The sequence below is a fragment of the Cherax quadricarinatus genome, chromosome 85 (genome assembly GCF_038502225.1).
Source record: "Cherax quadricarinatus isolate ZL_2023a chromosome 85, ASM3850222v1, whole genome shotgun sequence".
NCBI classification, from domain to species: Eukaryota; Metazoa; Arthropoda; class Malacostraca; order Decapoda; family Parastacidae; genus Cherax; species Cherax quadricarinatus.
In genome coordinates this window covers 18,381,358-18,401,300 of record NC_091376.1, presented here as the reverse complement: position 1 = coordinate 18,401,300, position 19,943 = coordinate 18,381,358, and the positions used below count along the sequence as shown (strand labels likewise).

The following is a 19,943-nucleotide window of genomic DNA, read 5'->3' as shown; positions in this document are numbered from 1 at the left end:
GGGAGGGAATATCGCTGTCAGACAGACCGTTAGATACTGCAGAGTCAGCTCAGGACGGGATTTTGGAGGCTGTGCTGAAGGATTTTTTGGAAGAGTCGGAGCATGGTGTGGAAAGTGATGTGAGGTCAGGTGATGACAAGGTGATGGATGAACAGAAGCAGGGTAAGGAAGACTTGAGTGAGGTTCGAAAGGAGAGCAATGTGGTGGTGGAGGTCCATCAAGAAGATGTGGTTGCAGAAGAAATGTGTGTAGAGGGTAGCTCCCGCAAGAGATCAGCGGGGGCATCAGACATGGACGAAGTCCTCACACCAGCACAGAGGCCTGGGAAGAAGATGTGGGCAGCTGTGGTAGCAAAGGCAAGTCCGGGAGGAGGGGGGGGGGGGCAATGGGAAGCTAGGTGGGAAGGGACAGGGAGGCGTTGGAGGGCAGGAACGAGGGATTGATAGAGAAGAACCGAGACCTATGAAAGGAGGACCAAGTAAGCCTCAGCGGCACAGGGGTAAGCCGCCATTCTTGTAAAATTCAGGTGTGTAACTTTCAATGTAAACGGTCTTAAAACCGAGGTCAAGAGGGTATGGTTAGAGTGGGTTTTGAGGAGATTTAGTATTGATGTCTGTTTTTTGCAGGAACATAACCATAGGTTAGGATGTGAGTTGTTGTTGAAAGGTTATAGGTTGTTTACATGTGATGCTTTGAGGTTGAAAGGAGGTGTGACTGTGGCGGTAAAGGAGACCAGTCCTTTGCGTATCCTGGGTTGGGAGGAGGGGGGGGGGTGGGAGGGTTGTCAGGGTGGATGGGTTTTGGGGGGCCAGGAGGGTTAGTTTGGTAGGTGTGTACATGCCAGCAACTAGTAACACTAGAGTGAAGGTGGATTTTGTACGCGAGGTTTTGGTATATCACTTGAGAGGTTTACCTGCTTTTACGGTGATTGGTGGGGATTGGAATTGTGTCATTAGGAAAGGTGATGTGGTTCCGAGGGGGGCGGGTTGTATTTTGGGGGTTCTGCGGGATGTTTTGCGAGATGTTGGAGTGGTAGATGTGGTGGGAAGTAGGGGGATATGGAGTGGAGCACACTTTTATTCGTAGGGGATATGAGGCACGGTTAGATAGGATTTATGTTAGGCAGGGCATAGGTGTGGAGAGGGTGAGGACTATCGATGTGGGTTTTTCTGATCATCGTGCAGTTATAGCAGATTTGAGGGTAGATGGCATAGTGAGAGTTTATGCAGGATACTGGAAATTAAATGTAAGGCTACTTAGGGACGAGGGTGACCCTACGGGGTTTGAAGATTGGTGGAAATCCTTTTGGGAGACTAGGAATATGGAAATGGATTTGCTGGATTGGTGGGAAATGAGGGCTAAAGTTGAAATTGCGAAATTTTTTAAAGTACGGGGTAAGGAGATGGCTAGGTGGAGCTATGGCCTACAAAATTATCTTGAGGGTCAGTTAAATGACTGTTATGCAGAGGAACGGGTGGGGCGGAGTGAGGACATGGAACGTTTGCGAAATAGGTTGGCGGAAATTCACAATGAAAAATTTGAGGCAATTCGAGTTAGGGCAGGGTTGGAGGATGTCTTAAGGGGAGATAGGCCATCGGGTTTTGTATTAAGGAGGTTTAAGGAACGGCAGGCGAAGACCACCTTGGCGTATATTGAGGCAGGTACAGGGGGGGGGTGGCTTTGAGGAGGGTCAAGGCCTATCCACCACGGAAAATATTAGTTTGTATGCAGATTTTTGGTTTAGGGAGAAGTGGAGGAGGGTTGGCGGGGGAGTGGGTGAGGGACGGTTTGGGGATGAAGGGTTTAATAGGGTATTAAGTGAGCAGGACAGTGACAGAATCGAGGGTAGTATTAATGTAGAGGAGGTGGAGGAGGCAGTTTTTGGGATGTGCCAGGGTAAAACCCCAGGCATAGACGGAATACCAAACGATTTTTATAGGTATCATTGGGGGAGTGTACGGCATTGTCTGGTGGGGGTTTTGAGTTGTATGTTAAGTAGTGGGAGGATGGGGAAATCACAAAGAACGGGTGTCACGGTTTTAGTGCCCAAAAAGAAGGAATGCCGAGTTTTGAATGATTACCGTGCGATTACGTTAATGTGCTCGGATTACAAGATTTTTGCTAAGGTTTTGGGCAACAGAATGAGGAAAGTGTTGGGTTTAGTGTTACATAGGGGACAGTTGGGAATTCCGGGAAGAAGGATGAGGGATGGACATGGTTTGATTAGGGATTTTCTAGAGAGATGTACGGGAGGGGGAATACTAGGTTTAGATTGGGTGAATGCTTATGATTGCGTGGACAGAGATTTCTTAGGGGTTTGCTTAGAGAGGTTGGGGTTTCGGGAGGGGGTAGTGAGGTGGGTGAACACCCTGTATGATGGGGCAGAGGTGAGGGTACAGGTCAATGGGAGGTTGGGTGAAAGTGTACCAATGGAGAGAGGTTTGAGGCAGGGCTGTCCGATGTCACAGCTGCTCTTTGCGTGTGTGCAGAATCCTTTTTATGAGTCTGTTGAGAGGGTGATGAACAATCAGGAGATGGAAGGGGGGTGCAAAGGGGGCATCGTTGGGTATGTGGATGATACTACTGTTTTGCTAAGGGGTAAGGAGGAGTTAAGGAGGGTGGGTAGAGTGATTCAGATGTTTGGTATGAATACCGGAATGAGAGTTAATACGGTGAAATCAAGGTTACTAGAGGTCGGTAATTGGATAGGGGGGGGGGCTTGGGGATGGGGTTAGGATGGACAGTGGTTGACAGAATCAAGGTATGTGGGATATGGTATTTGGCGGAAGTGCAGGCATGCAGAAGGGTAAATTCGGAGTCTGTCACGGGTAAGGTTTTAAGTAGACTAGGAGGTTTAAGTGCGAGGGACTTAGCTTTACATCAGAGGGTAGTGGTGGTAAATTCACTTGTCTATAGCAAGGTATGGGGGGTGGCAGAGGTTTTTCCCTTAGAGGTACGAGATATTGTGGAAATGCAGAGGAGGGTGCTGAAGTTTGTGTGGGGATTTGGGAGGGCATGGTTAAGTAAGGAGGTAGTTATGACGGATGTTCGGAGAGGGGGTTTAGGTTTGTTGCCTTTAGGACTGAGAGTAATGGCTGTATATATCAAGTGGAGGTATATGAGGGAAGGGGGTGTGAGGGGCGCTAAAGTAGGAAGAGTTATGGAGGAGGCACGTAAATGGTGGAGTGGGAAGGAATTGAGGGTTTGTGAAGATATGTTGAGATTTTTATTGACAGTGCAACAGGTGGATAAAATCAAAGTGAAACGGTTGGTGAGGGTAGTGAAAGGTCAAGGAATTATGCAAGGGGTAGCCGTGTATCCAACGTATGATTGGGGGGTTATTTGGAAAGATTTTAGTAAGCTTCGGATACCGGCTAGAGTAAGAGAATTAGTATATAGGTTTATCATGGGGATTCTGGCTTCCAAGGAGGTGTTACGTAGTATGGGGTTTGTGGAAGAGGCTTTTTGTCAGTTTTGTGGTGATGTTGAAACGGCGTTTCATGTGGTCTTCTTTTGTACCTCCTTGGAGGGGGTGAGATCATGGATGGGTGGGGTTATCAGACTGTTGGGGGGGGGGGTCGTTTGCCGCTTTTAAGGGCTTTACTACTAGATGTAAGGGGAGTGCCTAGGGATGTTGGAAGGGCTATAATGTATATCATAGTGGATTATCTGGACATTTCATGGGGAATGAGGGGATTAAGGGGTGATATGAGGATAAAAGCATTGGCGGCTAGATTCTATAGGACGAAGTGTAGGAATAGGCTGGTTTATGGGGCGTCCTGGGAAAAAAGTTTCCCGGAAGGTTATAGGAACCTCACTGTGGGTTCCCTTAGGCGGGGTCCCTGAGGATGGACAAAGGAGTGGTCTCCTTATGGGGGGATGTAAAGGGGGGGGGTTGTTTTTGGTTTTCTCTGGAACTGATGTAGTGTGTAAGAGGAAGGTAGTGAGAATTAGGTATGGATGGTACGCCATGTTTCACGAGAATGTTTGTCATAGTGAGATATAAGTGTGGTTTCCAGGGTTACATTTCTAAGCCTGATGGTTATGTTCACTGGGTTTAAAATTTCCTTGAAAGCCAGGATACCGAGCCCTTAGGATCTCGTTTTTAAGTAATTAGATTGGCACGTTGGTATCAACACAAAATTTTCTGAGATACGTGTCAGTTCTTTTGGGACTGGCAAATTACAGCAGCCTTATCCTTATTACTTCTCTAGTCTTATGTTTAACTTTTATTGTCAGATGAAGGTTCTATGTGAAAAAATTTAAGTGTATGTATAGGTTTTGGGTCTATACCATGTTTTTATGGGGTTAAACCAACAAAGTCTTGTGGACAAGATTTTCGGTTTATATACATATGTGGGAGGTATAATTATGTATAGGGTTTGGTTATAAACCCTTTAATGTGCCGAGGTTTGTTATAAATACTTGTTTTGGATTCTTTTATTATTGTATTTTACATGCATGTTGTTCTGTTTTCTGTATCAACATTATTGTATTAGAGGGTTAACATATTAATAATAGTAAAATACTGTTTCTCTATGGTTATTGTGTAAGGAATCATATGTTCCTTCCGGGTTCCTATTGGTTAGGATCTAATGTACCATAACTTAACCAATAATCTGTACCCTGTCATAGCGGGTATGTTAGGGTTTTGTTTTGTTTTGTAGAGGTTATGGTAGTTTTGGTTAATCTTGTGATGTTGTACATTTGTATGATGTTTTTGTTGTAATAGGACATGTCAGGTATTCATTTTATATTGTTAAACTATGTAAAGTTTCTTTTTGGTGTGTTTTCTTTGGGTACAATGGCTTGGCGGCAACTATTAATGACTGATAAACTTTAGTGAGGTTTGTCTTAGCGTGTATTGTTTTGTTATAACAAGATGTTATAATACTTGTTCCCGCAAGGAATAACCTGGTACTAGTAGAACAAAAGAATGTTTTGTATTCCTGTACTTTATTATGCATCCTTTGTACTTTTGTAAGGTTTCTAATAAAAATTTAAAAAACTTGTATGTAGTAATATATATATGTATATATGTATATATATATATGTATTTAATTCCCTTTTCTCTAAGTGATATTTTTAAAAATTTTGACAAACTGGCTTTCACACAGATCGAAATCAACGCAAATTCAAAGTAAACTTCACCAACACTTAGGATCTGGTGCTGATCGGAAGAGACATTCCTCAGGTAATGTAAGGAAACATTTTGTCTAATAAAACTGATAAATTAAAACTTTCACAAACCAAAATCAGTGTGATGTTTTCAGTGAAAAACAAAAAGATTAAAAGTTAGAAATAGAGAAGAATCATTCTGGACTTATCACAGGGAAATGAAGCAATTCAAAGTTTATTAACTATGTTAGCAAACTGATAATTAAATTTGCATGTACATTCTGTGATGATATTGTTCCTTCATTATCCTTTGTTAATATGGATCTATTATCATCCTAATACAATCTTTCATGAAATAAGGAAAAATCAGAGTGAAACTGCTCAGGTTGTATGATGAAGTGAGAGTTGAACAACTCACCTTCGCTCACTATCAAGTTCAACAACACACCTTCCCTTACTATCAAGTTCAACAACTCACCTTCCCTCGCTATAAAGTTCAACAACTCACCTTCCTTCACTATCAAGTTGATCAACTCACCTTCCCTCACTATCAAGTTGATCAACTCACCTTCCCTCACTATCAAGTTCAACAACTCACCTTCCCTCCCTATAAAGTTCAACAACTCACCTTCCCTCACTGTCAAGTTCAACAAGTCACCTTCCCTCACTATAAAGTTCAACAAGTTACTGTGCCACACTGTGAAGGAAGACACTCAGGTGTAGTTAAGTTCAACACTTTACTGTTTCACACTGTGAGTGAAAGTATATCACTGTGGTAGACTCTGAGAGGAACAACACAGCAGCGCTCCCTGGCAACCATCGTAATCTTCAACACAGATGCCAACCATCACAGTCTTATTATAATTTATATTACTTGCTCTTCACATGTATTATTCTCAAACTTTGCTTACTATAACGCGAAGCCTAATCTTTTCGTTTCATTATATTATTTTTATATAATATAGAGGAATATTTTCAATAAGAAATTTACATAAAATATGCAGATTAGCCTAATCATTATGGGGTACTTGTACCTCCTCCCATGGGAGACTTAGGTCTCGAGATACTCCCCAGATAGGGAGGCAAGGCCGGGTCACCACTACTTGGAAAAGACCCGGGCCGGGAGAGTACCGGCGAAAAAAAAAAATTACGTCTTTCTTCTTCGTTGCTACGTGTTCATCAGCTAATCTATTTTAACTGCACATTACTAGGTTTATGACTATGAAAGGAAAATGAACAAGAGAACCATAGACTTTGCTTGGGTAGGAGAGATAGTGGGCACCTTATTGTCTTGCTAATTGCAATAAAAATATGTCAAAATATAACACTAAGGAACAGAACAATAATAAATAAGAGCATTTCAAAGGTTCACATAAAGACTAACTACCACAACTCTCCAAGGAAAGCAATTAAATGCCATGATTGACCATATCGCTCACGGGCCGTGTGGTTGTGCTGCTCACATGCTCCTGGTTGAGAGGCCTTCCTGCGCAGTTTGATTTTCTCAAGATGGCGCAGAATACAAGAAGGCTTGTCAACACTGTGTGCTTTGATTTAGTGCTGGGTGTAGTTACACCTCAGTCCGCACAGGTGATTCTACCTATGATTATTCGCGACACATACGGCATTGCTGATTAGGATCTGTACGGAGTATCGCTCAATAGGGCTCACCGGATATTCGTCAAGCTACGATCGACGGCAGTGTATGAACGCCTGGTGGAGAAGTATCAAGATGGCTGTGTGGACGTTAACTCGGCAATACGAGTTCGTCTCATTGGTGTGTCGAGACACTACACCTGGGTGAAGGTACGTAATGTGTCTTTCGAAGCTGACGAGACAGACATGAGGAACGTTTTTGAACGTTACGGTACTGTTCACCTGGCAACAGCAGGTACTTGGGCAGATGGGGCGTACGCCGACTTGCCAGAAGGTACGTTCAACCTGAAGATGATGCTGAGGCATTCTATCCCATCGTTTGTTATTCTAGAGGGCTTCCGGACACAAGTTATGGTGTATTATGCATGGCAGCGCAAGACTTGCAGGCTATGTGGTGCTTATGACCATATGGCAGCCCAGTGTGGGAGGCAGCAGCGACGACAGGATGCAGACTGAGGGACAGAGCGAGAGCCTGACCCTCTCAGCGGGGTTGGGATCCTGATTCGGGAGACGAACCCGTTTGTTGTAATTAGATGTGAGGGAGGGGAGGAGGGTAGGGTACTCTGGGTAGATGGATGGTGGAGGGGTGAGCGACTGGCAGTGGTTTGTGTGTATGTGCCGGTGGAGCGTGATGTACGGGTGAAGAATGAGTTTGTGCATGATGTTTTGATTTATTATCTGAGATCTCTTCCCTGGGTAACAATCGTAGGCGGTGATTGGAATTGTATAGTACGTAGAAAGGATGTGGAGCCACGGGGGGCAGGGTGTTTTTTGGTTAGCCTAAGGGATCTTTTGCTGGGCGTGGGGTTAAGGGATATTATTGGAGGTGGGGACCTGATGGTTGAGCATACGCTTCATAGACAGGGATACGTGGCCAGGCTAGATAGGTTATATGTGACAAGAAGTGTGCGGGTGATGTGCGTGCACACGGTAGATGCTGTATACACGGATCATAGAGCTGTTTATACGGACTTGACTTGGGCCAGCTTGCCTAAGAGGTATCCAGGTTATTGGAAGTTAAATGTGAGACTTCTTGGGGTGGAGGAGGCGGGGTTAGATTTTGGGACAATGTGGGAGAATTTGTGGGGAGAGGGGAGGGATGTGAGGGACTTGCTCGGGTGGTGGGATGGGGTAGCTAAGGAGAGGATCCGGCGGTTTTATGTGCAATGGGGATAGTGCCAGGGTTGGATGACATACGGATTGCAACAGAATTTCGAGGATAGGTTGCAAGGTTGTTATGAGAGGGGCGTGCAGGCAGGGCAGTATCTCATGGAGGAAATCGAGTTGTTAAAAGGGAGGATTCGAGATTTGCAGAATGACAGATTTGATGCGGTGAGAGTGCAGGGTGGATTTTAAGAGGTGGTGTGGGGTGATTGCCCATCGGCCTATGTGTTACGGGGACAGAGACAGCGCCATATGGCTATGGAAATTGATAGGCTGGTGGTACATGAGGACTTAGGTGGATATAGAGCAGGACAGGAGTTAAGAACAACGGAGGCGATGAGTAATTACGTGGATAGGTGGTTTGGAAGAAATTTACCGAGTGCAGGGGTGGATGTGAGGGCTTTCGGGGGGTTGGGGGAGAATGTATTTTGTGCGCTAAGTGGAAGTGATCGCATGGCGTTAGGGGGGGATATTGAGGAAGGGGAGGTGTGGAAGGCTTTAGAGGGGATGGCACGAGGTAAGGCACCAGGTTTGGATGGCTTGCCCTGCGAGTTTTATGTGAGCCATTGAAATGCGTTGAAGTCCTTCTTAGTAGAACTAATGAATAAAATGAAAAGGGAGGGGAGGATGGGCAGGTTGCAAGGAACTGCGGTTGTGGTTTTAGTGCCAAAAGGTGAGTGACAAGACACGGTGCGGGACTTTAGGATAATATCATTGCTGTGTGCTGATTATAAGATTTTTGCAAAAATTTTAGGAAATAGGCTGAAGTGTGTAGTGGATAGAGTGGTTGCGAGAGGACAATATGGTGTGTCTGGGAGGACGATGTATGAGGGACATAGTATTATAAAGAATTTTGTGGAAGGGTCGGGAGGGGAGCAGGGGGGGTGTCTTAGCGTTAGATTGGCAGGCGGCGTATGATAGTGTAGAACGTGATGTGATGTGGTACATATTAAGGAGGCAGGGTTTTGGGGAGGAGGTGGTGCGTTGGGCAGAAACATTGTATAAAGGTGTGGGAGTGTGTGTACAAGTAAATGGGAAGTTGGGGGAGTGGGTATCCATGGGTCGGGGTATTAGGCAGGGTTGTCCCCTGTCTCAATTGTTGTTTGCCTGTTTAACAGACCCTTTCTATAGAGCGGTGGGAGCGAGTATGGACGTGGATTGGGGAGTAGGAAGTGGAGAGCAGGGAATAATAGGGTACGTGGATGACACAATACTCGTGCGAACGCTGAGGAGTTTACGTGCGGGAGATGTTACTGATAATTTCGCGAGGGTTACCGGTTTAAGAGTTAATGTGGAAAAATCAAAATTACTGGTCTTAGGAGATTGGGTGGGAAGAGAGAGTTGGGGATGGAATGTACGTTGGAATATGGTGGACAGGATAAAAGTGTGTGGGATAGTGTATATGGGTAGTGCGAGAGAGGCAAGGATGGTTAATTCTGGACTTGTTGTGGATCGACTGGTGGGGCTCTAGGATGGGTTGAGACCAACTCATTTGACAGTACATCAGCGTGCGATTATTTTGAATGTGTTGTTATACAGTAAAGTCTGGCATGTGGCAGCTGTATATCCGTTAGCAGGTCCGGATGTTACGAGGCTGTTAAGGAGGGTTTTCCATTTTCTTTGGGGTTCCGGGTGTGAATGGTTGAGTAGGAGTGTGGTTACTTTACCGGTCAACAGAGGAGGATTGGGGTTGATTGATTTACGGTTAAGAGTCAAGTGTATTTATTTAAAGTGGGGGTTATGCCATGTGCGGGGACAAGCATGGAGGGGCGTGAATGACTTGCATGAAGAGGTGCGAATGTGGTGGGGAGGGTCGGAGATGAGGGTGAGTGAAGACGTGTTGCGGGCGTTGCTGCATGTACGGGACCCTAATAAAGTTTGGGTGGGTGTTTTAGAGCGTGTTGTAAGGGCGAAGGTAGTCTCAAAGGCTGAGAGTATCTACCCTATGTATTTGTGGGAGGATATATGGGAGAGATTACGGTTGATGTGCGTGCGACCAAATGTGCGAGAGGTATTTTTCCGTTTTCTCCATGGTACACTGCCGTCGGGTGCTGCACTTAAGGAGGGTGGAGGGTGCGTGTCGGGTGTGCGGGGATGAGGAGACGGCGTTTCATGTAGTGTATTTTTGTGATAATTTAGGGAGTATCTGGGAATGGATGGGTAAGGTTCTGAGGAAGTGGGAGGGGGCGGGATATCAGTATTGAGGGCATTAAGTTTGAACGTGGGAGGCGTAGAGGCGCCTGTGCAACGTGCAATCGCATATATAATTGCGGATTTTGTTTTTGTATCCTGGACGATGAGAGGGAATGGGGATTGGGAGGTGCGCAAAAGGTGTTGGCGGCGACCATTTATAGAATGTTGTGTTGTAATCGGGAAATATATGGAAGTCGCTGGGACCAGGCTTTTTCAGCAGGGTATCGTAGTATGAGTGTGAGAGCATTGTTAGAGTTGTGAAAGGGGGGGGGGTTGAAGTTCAGGGGATGGAACGGGCTCGTCTCCGGGGTTGGGTATGCACAGAGGCTGTGTTGCTGTGTGTATCAGTGTAATGTGTGGTTGTGGTGAATGTGGCTGTGTGAGAGGATGTGGTGGTGCAGTTATATAATGTGTTATAGATGTCTTATGTCAGAGTCTACTGCCTTCTTTCTTTGTTGAAGTACTTGATTTACCTTTAGGCTTTGCCCTGGTAAACGGGGTTTTGTGTTTGTACCGAGCATTTTATTGCTATATTTTATATTGTGTACAGCCTGTAGATGAGTGCGGAATGCTTATGGCTTTTCTAGCTTTGTGGCTGACTCGTAAGACTTGTGGTAATGCGAGTATGTGTGACTGTAGGGAACTTAGGTACTGGGGGGTTAGTTGAGTAAGAGTATGTACTTTGTTTTATCATGAGATTGTGATGTAGGTACTTTCATTTATTGATTATTTGTGCAGGTTGAGAGTAACCGATATATTTATCGTAATATTCTTTTTACTGTATTGTGCATTGACAATATGTCAGTAATATTATGTAAATAGTGTATACCTGAAGGGATTATGGCTTTAATTATATTATTGAACCTGTTACAAGGGTCACCTACATGTTATGTCCTTGTTGTTGTTCTTGTGTAAATAGGATTAATTTTACCCATCTTTCTTAATGTTATGTTCTGTCATAAGCGATATTTTCTAGTGTATTTGTGTAACCTTTTTGTGTCTGTTAATATTGTGTTCGTTATTTTGCTATTGTACGTCCTGAGGGATTGTGATTCATAATGTATTTATATTAAATGTATATCCACACTTGTTTAAGGGGTTTTATGTTAAGCTATGTATTGTATTTTAAATAAAATATATATAAAAAAAATTAAATGCCGTTGTAATTGCAGTTTTAAGTTAAACATTATTTTCCTTATGAAGGATAGGACAGGCAAATATTCTTTTAGTAGAAAACGAATATCCATATTATAATAATATTAAATCATAGTGAATAAGTCGATCAACTGCAACAATTTCTTCACAGATTTAAAAAAGAAGTTGAAAGTGGATGGTAATGAGAGTCAGGGTTATAAAATGAAAGTACACACAGGCAATATGCCTCGGGAATAAAATCGAAGCTTTAGTGATTGCTGCTGGGATAAATCACAGGACGGGAGGGGCTAAAACCCATGACAAGAAAGCCTTAAAATTCAGAGACCAGTGTGTTAACCACTCGTCCAACTGACTTTAATAGGATTCCTCCAACAAGGTATATCACACAAGCGTGGCTGTGGGGATTTGCCTGTTCTACTCCCTTCAAAGCGACCATCCATGGCAGCTTTAAAGCAAACAAATGAAATATTTAATCAGAAAAGTTAACTGGTAAATAATGGTGACAATTTAACCAGATGAGGGTTATTCAATAAGCTAATACCACTTACACCACACACATCAACACAGGGATGGAATAGGCAACTAATAGTTGATTTATATCGTAATCTGGAATGTAAGTGCTTATTCCATACATCAGATATAAAATAAATTGAGAAAGCGTTACCAAGTCTGTCGTCCAACTAACAATGATATTACATGCACACAACAGTATTGTGTATGTAAACAAAACCTCTTCCCACAATCCTAGGATACAGAGCAAATAAGACATTATAATATCAACAGAACATAATGGAGCTACCTACCAAAACAAACCTATACCATGGTTACAAAAAAGTCCATGATATGTAAAAAATTCTGTCTGCATAATACATCCAGTTGAATAATTGTACTGCTTACAATAATGCATGGCATATAGACAATAAAATTACAACTGACGTAAAACACCAGAAAAGAATTTACGATGGGTATCCTGAAGTAGTCATCTCTCAACCCCCTCCCCCGGGCAGGATGCCACTTCACCCCACCAATTTATTCCCTTACTTCTAAAATCTGCTATTCTACCGACCCAAAACTTGTAACGAAAGTGGCAGAGCCATATCATCAGTAACGTATCAGAGGCATGAATATACAGAACTTGTACATAATAATGAACCACTCGGTAAGAAAACCGCATCGTATAATGTAAAGCACAACAATAGGAAAGAAGTAATTTTGAACAAACTGGTTCAGACCATTATCCACACAAAGCATCAATATAAGCATCTCGCTACACACCAGACCTATAATTAAAACAAAACTACAGCACACACTGTACGACTCGCAGGTCGTATTACATACATTGCTGTGACTCTTATGTACTGACTTAGTAAAACCAGTACTAACAGGTGCTTACAGAACACATCTCATTAAACAATTGCATTACTAAACTCCAAACAATGCATGCTATATGCAGCTAACACCAGCCTGGGATATTAAAAATTCACAAAAAAACATTAACCACGGCGTAGCCTCTATTGATGACTTAGTAGCATCAGCATGACTCAGCATTGAGAAAACCATACCATGGTTCTGAGTACCACTCTCCTCCCTTTCTCAGACTATGACACTCATTCACGCCAGCAAGACACTATACCCCAGACCACACAAAGGTCCCCCTCCCTCACCACTACATTACACCCCGATCACCATACACACCAAATAAAACGTACAGTCCGGACACCAAAAAAAAAAACCTAACTCTTCCCTCCCTTCCCCTCCCAGGAAACCAACCCCTTGGCTCCACCGAGGGATTATACGTACCTACACCTCAGTACTCCTCTAACGTTTCCATCGTTAGATTCCTATACCCCAACGAAAAAACTCCCTCCCAGCATTGCCCATACATCTCTCTATTCCTACATTTCGTTCTATAAACATGGCACATCAGTGCCCTAACACGCATCGCACCCCTAAGCCCCCGCATACTTCATGACATGTATAAATAGTCAAGTACCAAAATATGACACAGAACGTCGTACTGCATCCGAGCAATCTCCCATCTCAAGACTCAAAACTCTAAGCATGGACAAACCCCCCCCTCCCACTCGTCTGAGAACACCCTTGAATCAATTCCTAACCTTATGTAAACTGTCACAAAGATATACGACATGAAACGCTGTTTCCGGCCACCAGCACCATGCACAGGTCTGATCCTCGGTCATTCCCATAATGTACAATTGTGCCTTGGACGCCAAAATCCCGTGGAGGAAGCGGTAACCAGTTTCCCTAACCCGTGGTTGTAAGTGCAATTTCTTGAGCCCCTGCCATATAGTCTTCCAGTGATATCCTGGGAAAACCTCATCACCGATGACCTCTCTCAGTGTTATACTTGTATTGTCTAATTTACCTGCCCTAACTCTCACAGGGCGTTGCACCACCAATAAGTGCCGTAATATCGCTCTGGCCTTGTGAGGTCTTTCCCCACCCACCATCGTCGAACCTCCCTCATCACCTCGTCAACCCTCGCTCCCCTGACCCCACCCCTTGTCAAGAATTCCTATCGTACGTATATGCTCATTAGGCGACTGTGTAGTGGTATTAGCCCCAAACCTCCCTTAGCTATGTGCGTCGTAACTATATCCTTCCCTAACCAATGCCTACGGTAATCCCATATGAAATCCAAAGCCTTCCTCTGTAACTGCAACACATTGTCCGTGATCAATGGATAGACCGCTGCAACAAACCATAATTTACTATACACCAGTACATTGACAACGATTACTCTTTGGTGTAATGTTACATCACCTGGTCTCTATCCCGCCATCCTACGAACTGCGGCTCCTACTACAATAGATGAATTAAATGCACGTGCCGCCTGTTCATCATTGCAAAAATACACACCGCAGATCTTTACCCACTCAACAGCTCTACACCCATACTCCATACCTAACGTCCCCTCCACCCAGGACCCCACCTCCAAAAGTTTGGATATTTTTCTATTAATGCGCAAGGAAGACACATCACTAAAAAACCTTATAACCTTATTTACGAACGCCAAACCATTCCTACTATGCACCAAGATGGTGGTATCGTCCACATAACCTAAAATTCCTACTGCTTTGCCCTGCACATAATCCTACCCCTCCTACCCCACGAAACACTAGTCTATAAAAGGGGTCCTGCAAACAGGCAAACAAAAGCTGTGAGAGGGGACACCCCTGCTGCAGCCCCCACCCCATGCCTATCGCGGACCCCAGCCTCCCATTGACCTGGACTCGTACCTGTGCCTCCGTATATAGCGTACGCACCCACGCTACTATTTCTTCCCCGAAACCCTGCTTCAATAATATAGCTAATAATGTTTCCCTATCCACATTGTCAAAAGCCTTTTCCCAGTCTAATCCTACGACGCCGCCTCCACTATAATCCCTCACAAAACTTTTGAGGCGTCGATGACCATCTCTCATAGATCGTCCAGGAATCCCGTATTGCCCTTCCCATATTACCTTGTCCAAAACTGGTTTCATCCAGTTTGCCAAAATATGAGCAAAAATCTTATAATCCGCCCCCATCAACATGATGGGCCTATATGCCTCCAAAGATTCGCGGATTTCGGCCTTTGGTACCAACACTACAACACCCAACCCTGCCTCACTACCCATTCTACCTCTAATTTTCATTGAATTGTAAAGTTGAACCAACATGTGTTTTAACAGTTCCCAATGAACTACATAAAAATCTCCTGATATCCCATCCCAACCACGTGATTTCCTCAGCGCCTGTCTCTGAACAGCCTTGTAAACCTCCTCCTCCGATATGTAACCCTCCATGTCCTCTCGATCCACGTCTCTCAAATTCGCCACTATGCCACGCAGCAAAGCTTCCCTCGCCTCTCGATTTCCCTCTCTACCCTTCCATTTTCTCCCAAACCAATGGTCTGCATAGGTCCCTATGCTCTCAGTAGTAACTAGCCTTTGCCCTTTATGATAACTACCCAAGTCATCACCGACCACCACTGACAAAACTGTCGTCGCCATACGTCTCATTCTGAAACTATGCAGAACCCCGACAGAGGGTTTATCCCCCCAAAGCGCCTCCTCAATCCCCGCTCGCACCCTCAAAGCCTGAAAATTATCATTCTGAATTTCCCGTAATTGACTACGAAGGCACTCTATTTCCGTGAGGTCATACCTCCCGCCTGCACCATAACAATACCGCAGCTGTCCCTCCAAATACTTTTGCTTCCCATATCTATAACACACCTCCTCTTTCCCTAACCTTCTGTAAAAACCCTGTATTGCATTTTTCGCCTTTGAATGCCACCACTCTACAACATCCACTATCCCATTTCCTTCATTCCAGAATCCAACCCACCATAACCTGAAAGCTTCCAAAGCACCTACTCCTCGCAACAAATTAACATTTAATTACCAATAACTAGAAAAAACACGTATAACGTACTCCCACTCTAGAGATACCTGAACACCACGGTGGTCTGAGAAACCTAGATCAACACAATCAACCCTACCACTATGGATTAAGCTAGTGACATAAACCCTGTCCAGCCGCACGGCGTAACCCCTCCTACAAAAAGTGTGGTCCACATTCCACCCATCACTACCCACCACATCCACTGTGTCAATCGCCTGCAGAACCTCTCGTAAAACCCCTAAATTACACCCCCCACTGTGCGGTTCGACATCTTTTTCCCGGATCACACAATTCCAATCGCCAGCTACAACAGAAACTAAGGGTAGACCTCTGAGAAAATAAACCAAAACATCATGCACAAAATCCTCCTTTATTCGTCGATTTGATGTCGCTGGCATATATACTCTCACGAAACCTACCTGAATGTTCCCCCATGATCCCACCACATTCACGACCCGGCCCCCACCGCCCCACTCCCATTCAACGAGCATAAAAGGGCTGGTCTCCCTTATGCCTATCACTACCCCACCCTTGAGATTATCCGAATTCTCCACATAACACTTATATCCTTGCACACGTAATTCACTACCACACCAAAAAGTGTGTTCTTGAATAAAAAAAAATCGACATCTAAACGTCTGAGTGAAACCTCTATCCAACGCCTCTTGACCTCTGCTCTGAGGTCGTTAACATTCATCGTTATATACTTGAACTCTCAGGTTAGGTTTCTCATCGCGTTTTCCTGTCACCTTTAACCCTGACTTGGACTTGCCACTGCTGCACCTGACCGTCTTCCCCACATTCCCACTCGACTTCTCTAAGGGAAGTCCCTTACTGCCCTTGGCTACGTCAGCCCACACCATTTTACAAGACCTTTGCCCCAGTGTTAAGACATCGTCCTCCACTGGGCATCTTACGTGACACTCCCTCATAATCCATAAGCCCTTCACCATCCACCCTATGCACCTCGACATCCGTCACCACCACTTTCGTACAAGTTGTACGTCTTTCCTCATCGCCCACACGTCCCGCTAGACCATAATCGACCACAGGAGACGCCGCCAAAGTAGGCGGTAAATCCACTGTCGCCGGGCTGTCGAGGATCCTCTGTATGTCCTCAAAACTGGGCAACACCATTGGCGCATGCGCCTCCTCTCCCACTGGAGGCGACGCGCTGTCGACACTCCCAATCGCCTAGATCTCCGATGCCGGGGGTAGCGTCGAGACGATCCCCTCTGCAGCATCAACTGCATCACTCCACTTCACGTCCGCCGGTAAAACCTGCAGTACATCATCCACCATCGTGGGCCTCCGATGGGCCAACTCATCCTCCACCATTGATTCTTTGGATGTAGTGTCTGTCAGGTCCGACCGTTTTCTCCCTCGTTGTTGCTCACAAGTCGCCGCCATATGATCCATTGCACCACACAGTCGGCACGCCCGAACCTGCCCTGGGTAGGTTACGTAGACCTGCGTCCGAAAATCCTCCAACATAGCAAACGAGGGAATTGGACATCTCAGTGTTATTTTCATCGAGAAAGAACCCTCGAGCATGCCAGCATAAAAGCCCTGGGACCAACGCCCTACGTTGGTGCCATAGCACCCAAATGTCCGACGAATGTCCACCTCGTCTGCCTCGAAAGGTACACTACGAAGACGAACCCACGTATAACATGCCGAGACATCACGCAGGCACACCTCAAGACCAGTGTTGATGACAATCCATTTTTCTTGATAGGCCTCCACAGCTCTCACATAAGCAGCAGACGACACAAATTTTAAAAATATTCTCGCTTTGCCGTTCAAAGAAATCCCATATAAATCCTCACTTGGGATCCCATATGTATCTCTTATTACAAGAGGCAGAATGATGTCAGCAGTGTCCTGGTATATTGCACCTTTCAACAATTCCACACAAACAGTGTTGACTCTTCGCCTGCGCTCCGCCATCTTGAGAAAATCAAACTTCTAAAAACAGACACCAGAGGGCACCAGCAGCTCTCTCTGTGTCCACCCTCACCAACAGCTGGGTGAGAACTTCCCAGGATGCGACCCATACCAGTTCACTAACACCCAGGAACCCATTTTACTGATGGGTGAACATAGACAACCGGTGTAAGGAAACATATCCAGTGTTTCCACCCCTTCGCCGGGAATCGAGCTTGGACCCTCACTGTGTGAAGCGAGAGCTTTAGCCACCAGGCCACGAGGCACAGTACGTCCTAAAAGCGAAACAAAGATATCTAAAGTAAAAGCACTAATGTTTTATGAACAACGTTCTCAGAACTTACAAACAGAAACTTGACTTAGCTGTAAGCTCATGAATTTGTTTCTGGGAGCACAATAAATATTTATATACTCAACACTGCTGAAGGTATCTGTACTCCTTTTGTTTTTAATGTAATTAAGGTTTTAACAGAAACTTGAAAGCCTAACTGGACCTGGTGCTGATCAAATATGGTTATCTCAAGAGTGTGTGATAACAGCAGCTCTCAAGTGCAGTTGATGCATCATTATCTAAACTTCTATATGAAGTAAGTAATGTTCTGAGTGATCATCGCATAAGAATGTTTACTTAAGAGGACTGATGTTGTCAGCTGTTCATTTCTAACCGACTTCACATCATAACAAAGAGTTTCACGTAATTAAGAAAATCTCACTATATCATTGAAGTTCTGAAACCAATTTAGTCTTGAGTCATACTAGCCGGGCAAAGAACTTGTATCAGAGACCAGTACTTGAGACAACACGACGCCTTCTCATGTTACCATAAATCATTATTTTGGTCTTATTACATTTATTTAGCGACAAATTACATTTATCTTCTGTAAAAAAAATATATTTATATTTTTCTCTTTCAATATACAATATATAAAAAAATGCTTTGAAAAAATATTTATTCATGTGGAGAAATTTTCTCCAGGAGGGGAGTATCAGCCCCATTCAGCCCATTTCAGCCCTGAGGGGCAAAGCCTTCCCAGAAGGGGCAAGCATATTGTTTTCTGCTACAGCAAGTAATTGATTAAAGATGCAGTACCAGTATACGACGTGGTCAAGCGACCGACGCTCCTTGCAAGACTCCAGTGTTGCAAAGTGTAAATTAATAAAAAAACAGTCCATCTCTAACCTTAGCAGGACAATTAAAGAAAATCCTGCACACACTTTATTACCATGGTAAAGATAGTGTACATTGTTGTCTATGCTTAAGACAGCAAGAATCAAACATTCTGCTTTGCTTGATGGAGGAAGTGGCAAGGAAGCAAAAAGTTCTAGGTCAGCTTTTCCTTTATTTTCTAGGGGTAGTGACGGTGTATGAGGCTCTGGCGTCTTCAGATTACTTTTGACTCTACTGAGAGTCACACTGACGCCAGGATAACCAACAAAGAACACTGATCTGTGCGTTAGTGTGAACAAAGTGTCTCATAAAACACAATAAACACTTACAGAGAAGTGTGATCAGCTTCTTCATTGATAAGATTGCGAACATTAAAGACAAATCTTGTGGAACATAGTGTACCAGTGTGCGTATTCCTAGACTACGGAAAACGTAGACATCAATGGACACTTCAGCTTCTATGAAGTCACTGATACCTGTCAAAGGCGTGAAGAACACCATAGCTCACGCTACAGGAGCAAGGTGGGTTATAAATTTCTTGTAGTACGGGGAACTGCGCAGTTCTTGAGTCGCAAGGAGTTTGTAATCAACCTACAGTCGGCAGTGAGGTGTGGACTTTTGAGTCCACACAAGTACATAAGTCAGCCATCAGTGAATGAAATATGCTGACATAACACCCCCTAGGGGTAATTTATAATCTTACAAAATATACTTTATTTCAGCCCGTTGTGAAGTGACTTCAACAGCTTCTCAAGACCTCGTCTGCAAGGGCGGCTGTGCAGGCGATATTTTCCCTATTTTTAAACTTAGCTGGTAAACCATTTCCCAACATTTTGGTCGTGCTCGAACCGGATAAAGGCCACACTGTGGTCCAAATATGTTGTACTACAGTGTACAAATAACCTACGAGCCAAGGTCCTTCGAAAAAAGCTGTAAAACTAGTGTTTTACAATATAATCAGTATAAATGAGTCCCTCCAGACTCAATCACAGAGAATAGGCAGCCAAAAGAAAACGGGCGCTCACCCAGTGTTCACCCAAAGAAAACGGGAGCTGGGTGACTTACCCAACAAGAAAACGGGGGATGGCACACGGCATCTACTACTCAAGCTCGAGAAACACTGACGACAGCA

General features: G+C 44.4%; 1 protein-coding gene across 8 annotated transcripts in view; it reads right to left on the bottom strand.

Annotated features, from left to right (window-relative positions):
* The window catches only part of LOC128703110 (UDP-glycosyltransferase UGT5), a 442,390-nt gene that overhangs the window by 60,251 nt on the left and 362,196 nt on the right, over positions 1 to 19,943 (bottom strand). The window contains exon 1 of one of the 8 annotated variants that reach the window (XM_070103475.1): positions 5,687 to 5,933. The exons of 3 other annotated variants lie outside the window; for them this stretch is intronic. The gene's annotated coding sequence lies outside the window, so the exon portion shown is untranslated. 4 more of the 8 variants (XM_070103476.1, XM_070103474.1, XM_070103479.1 and 1 more) reach the window with 4 other exon arrangements.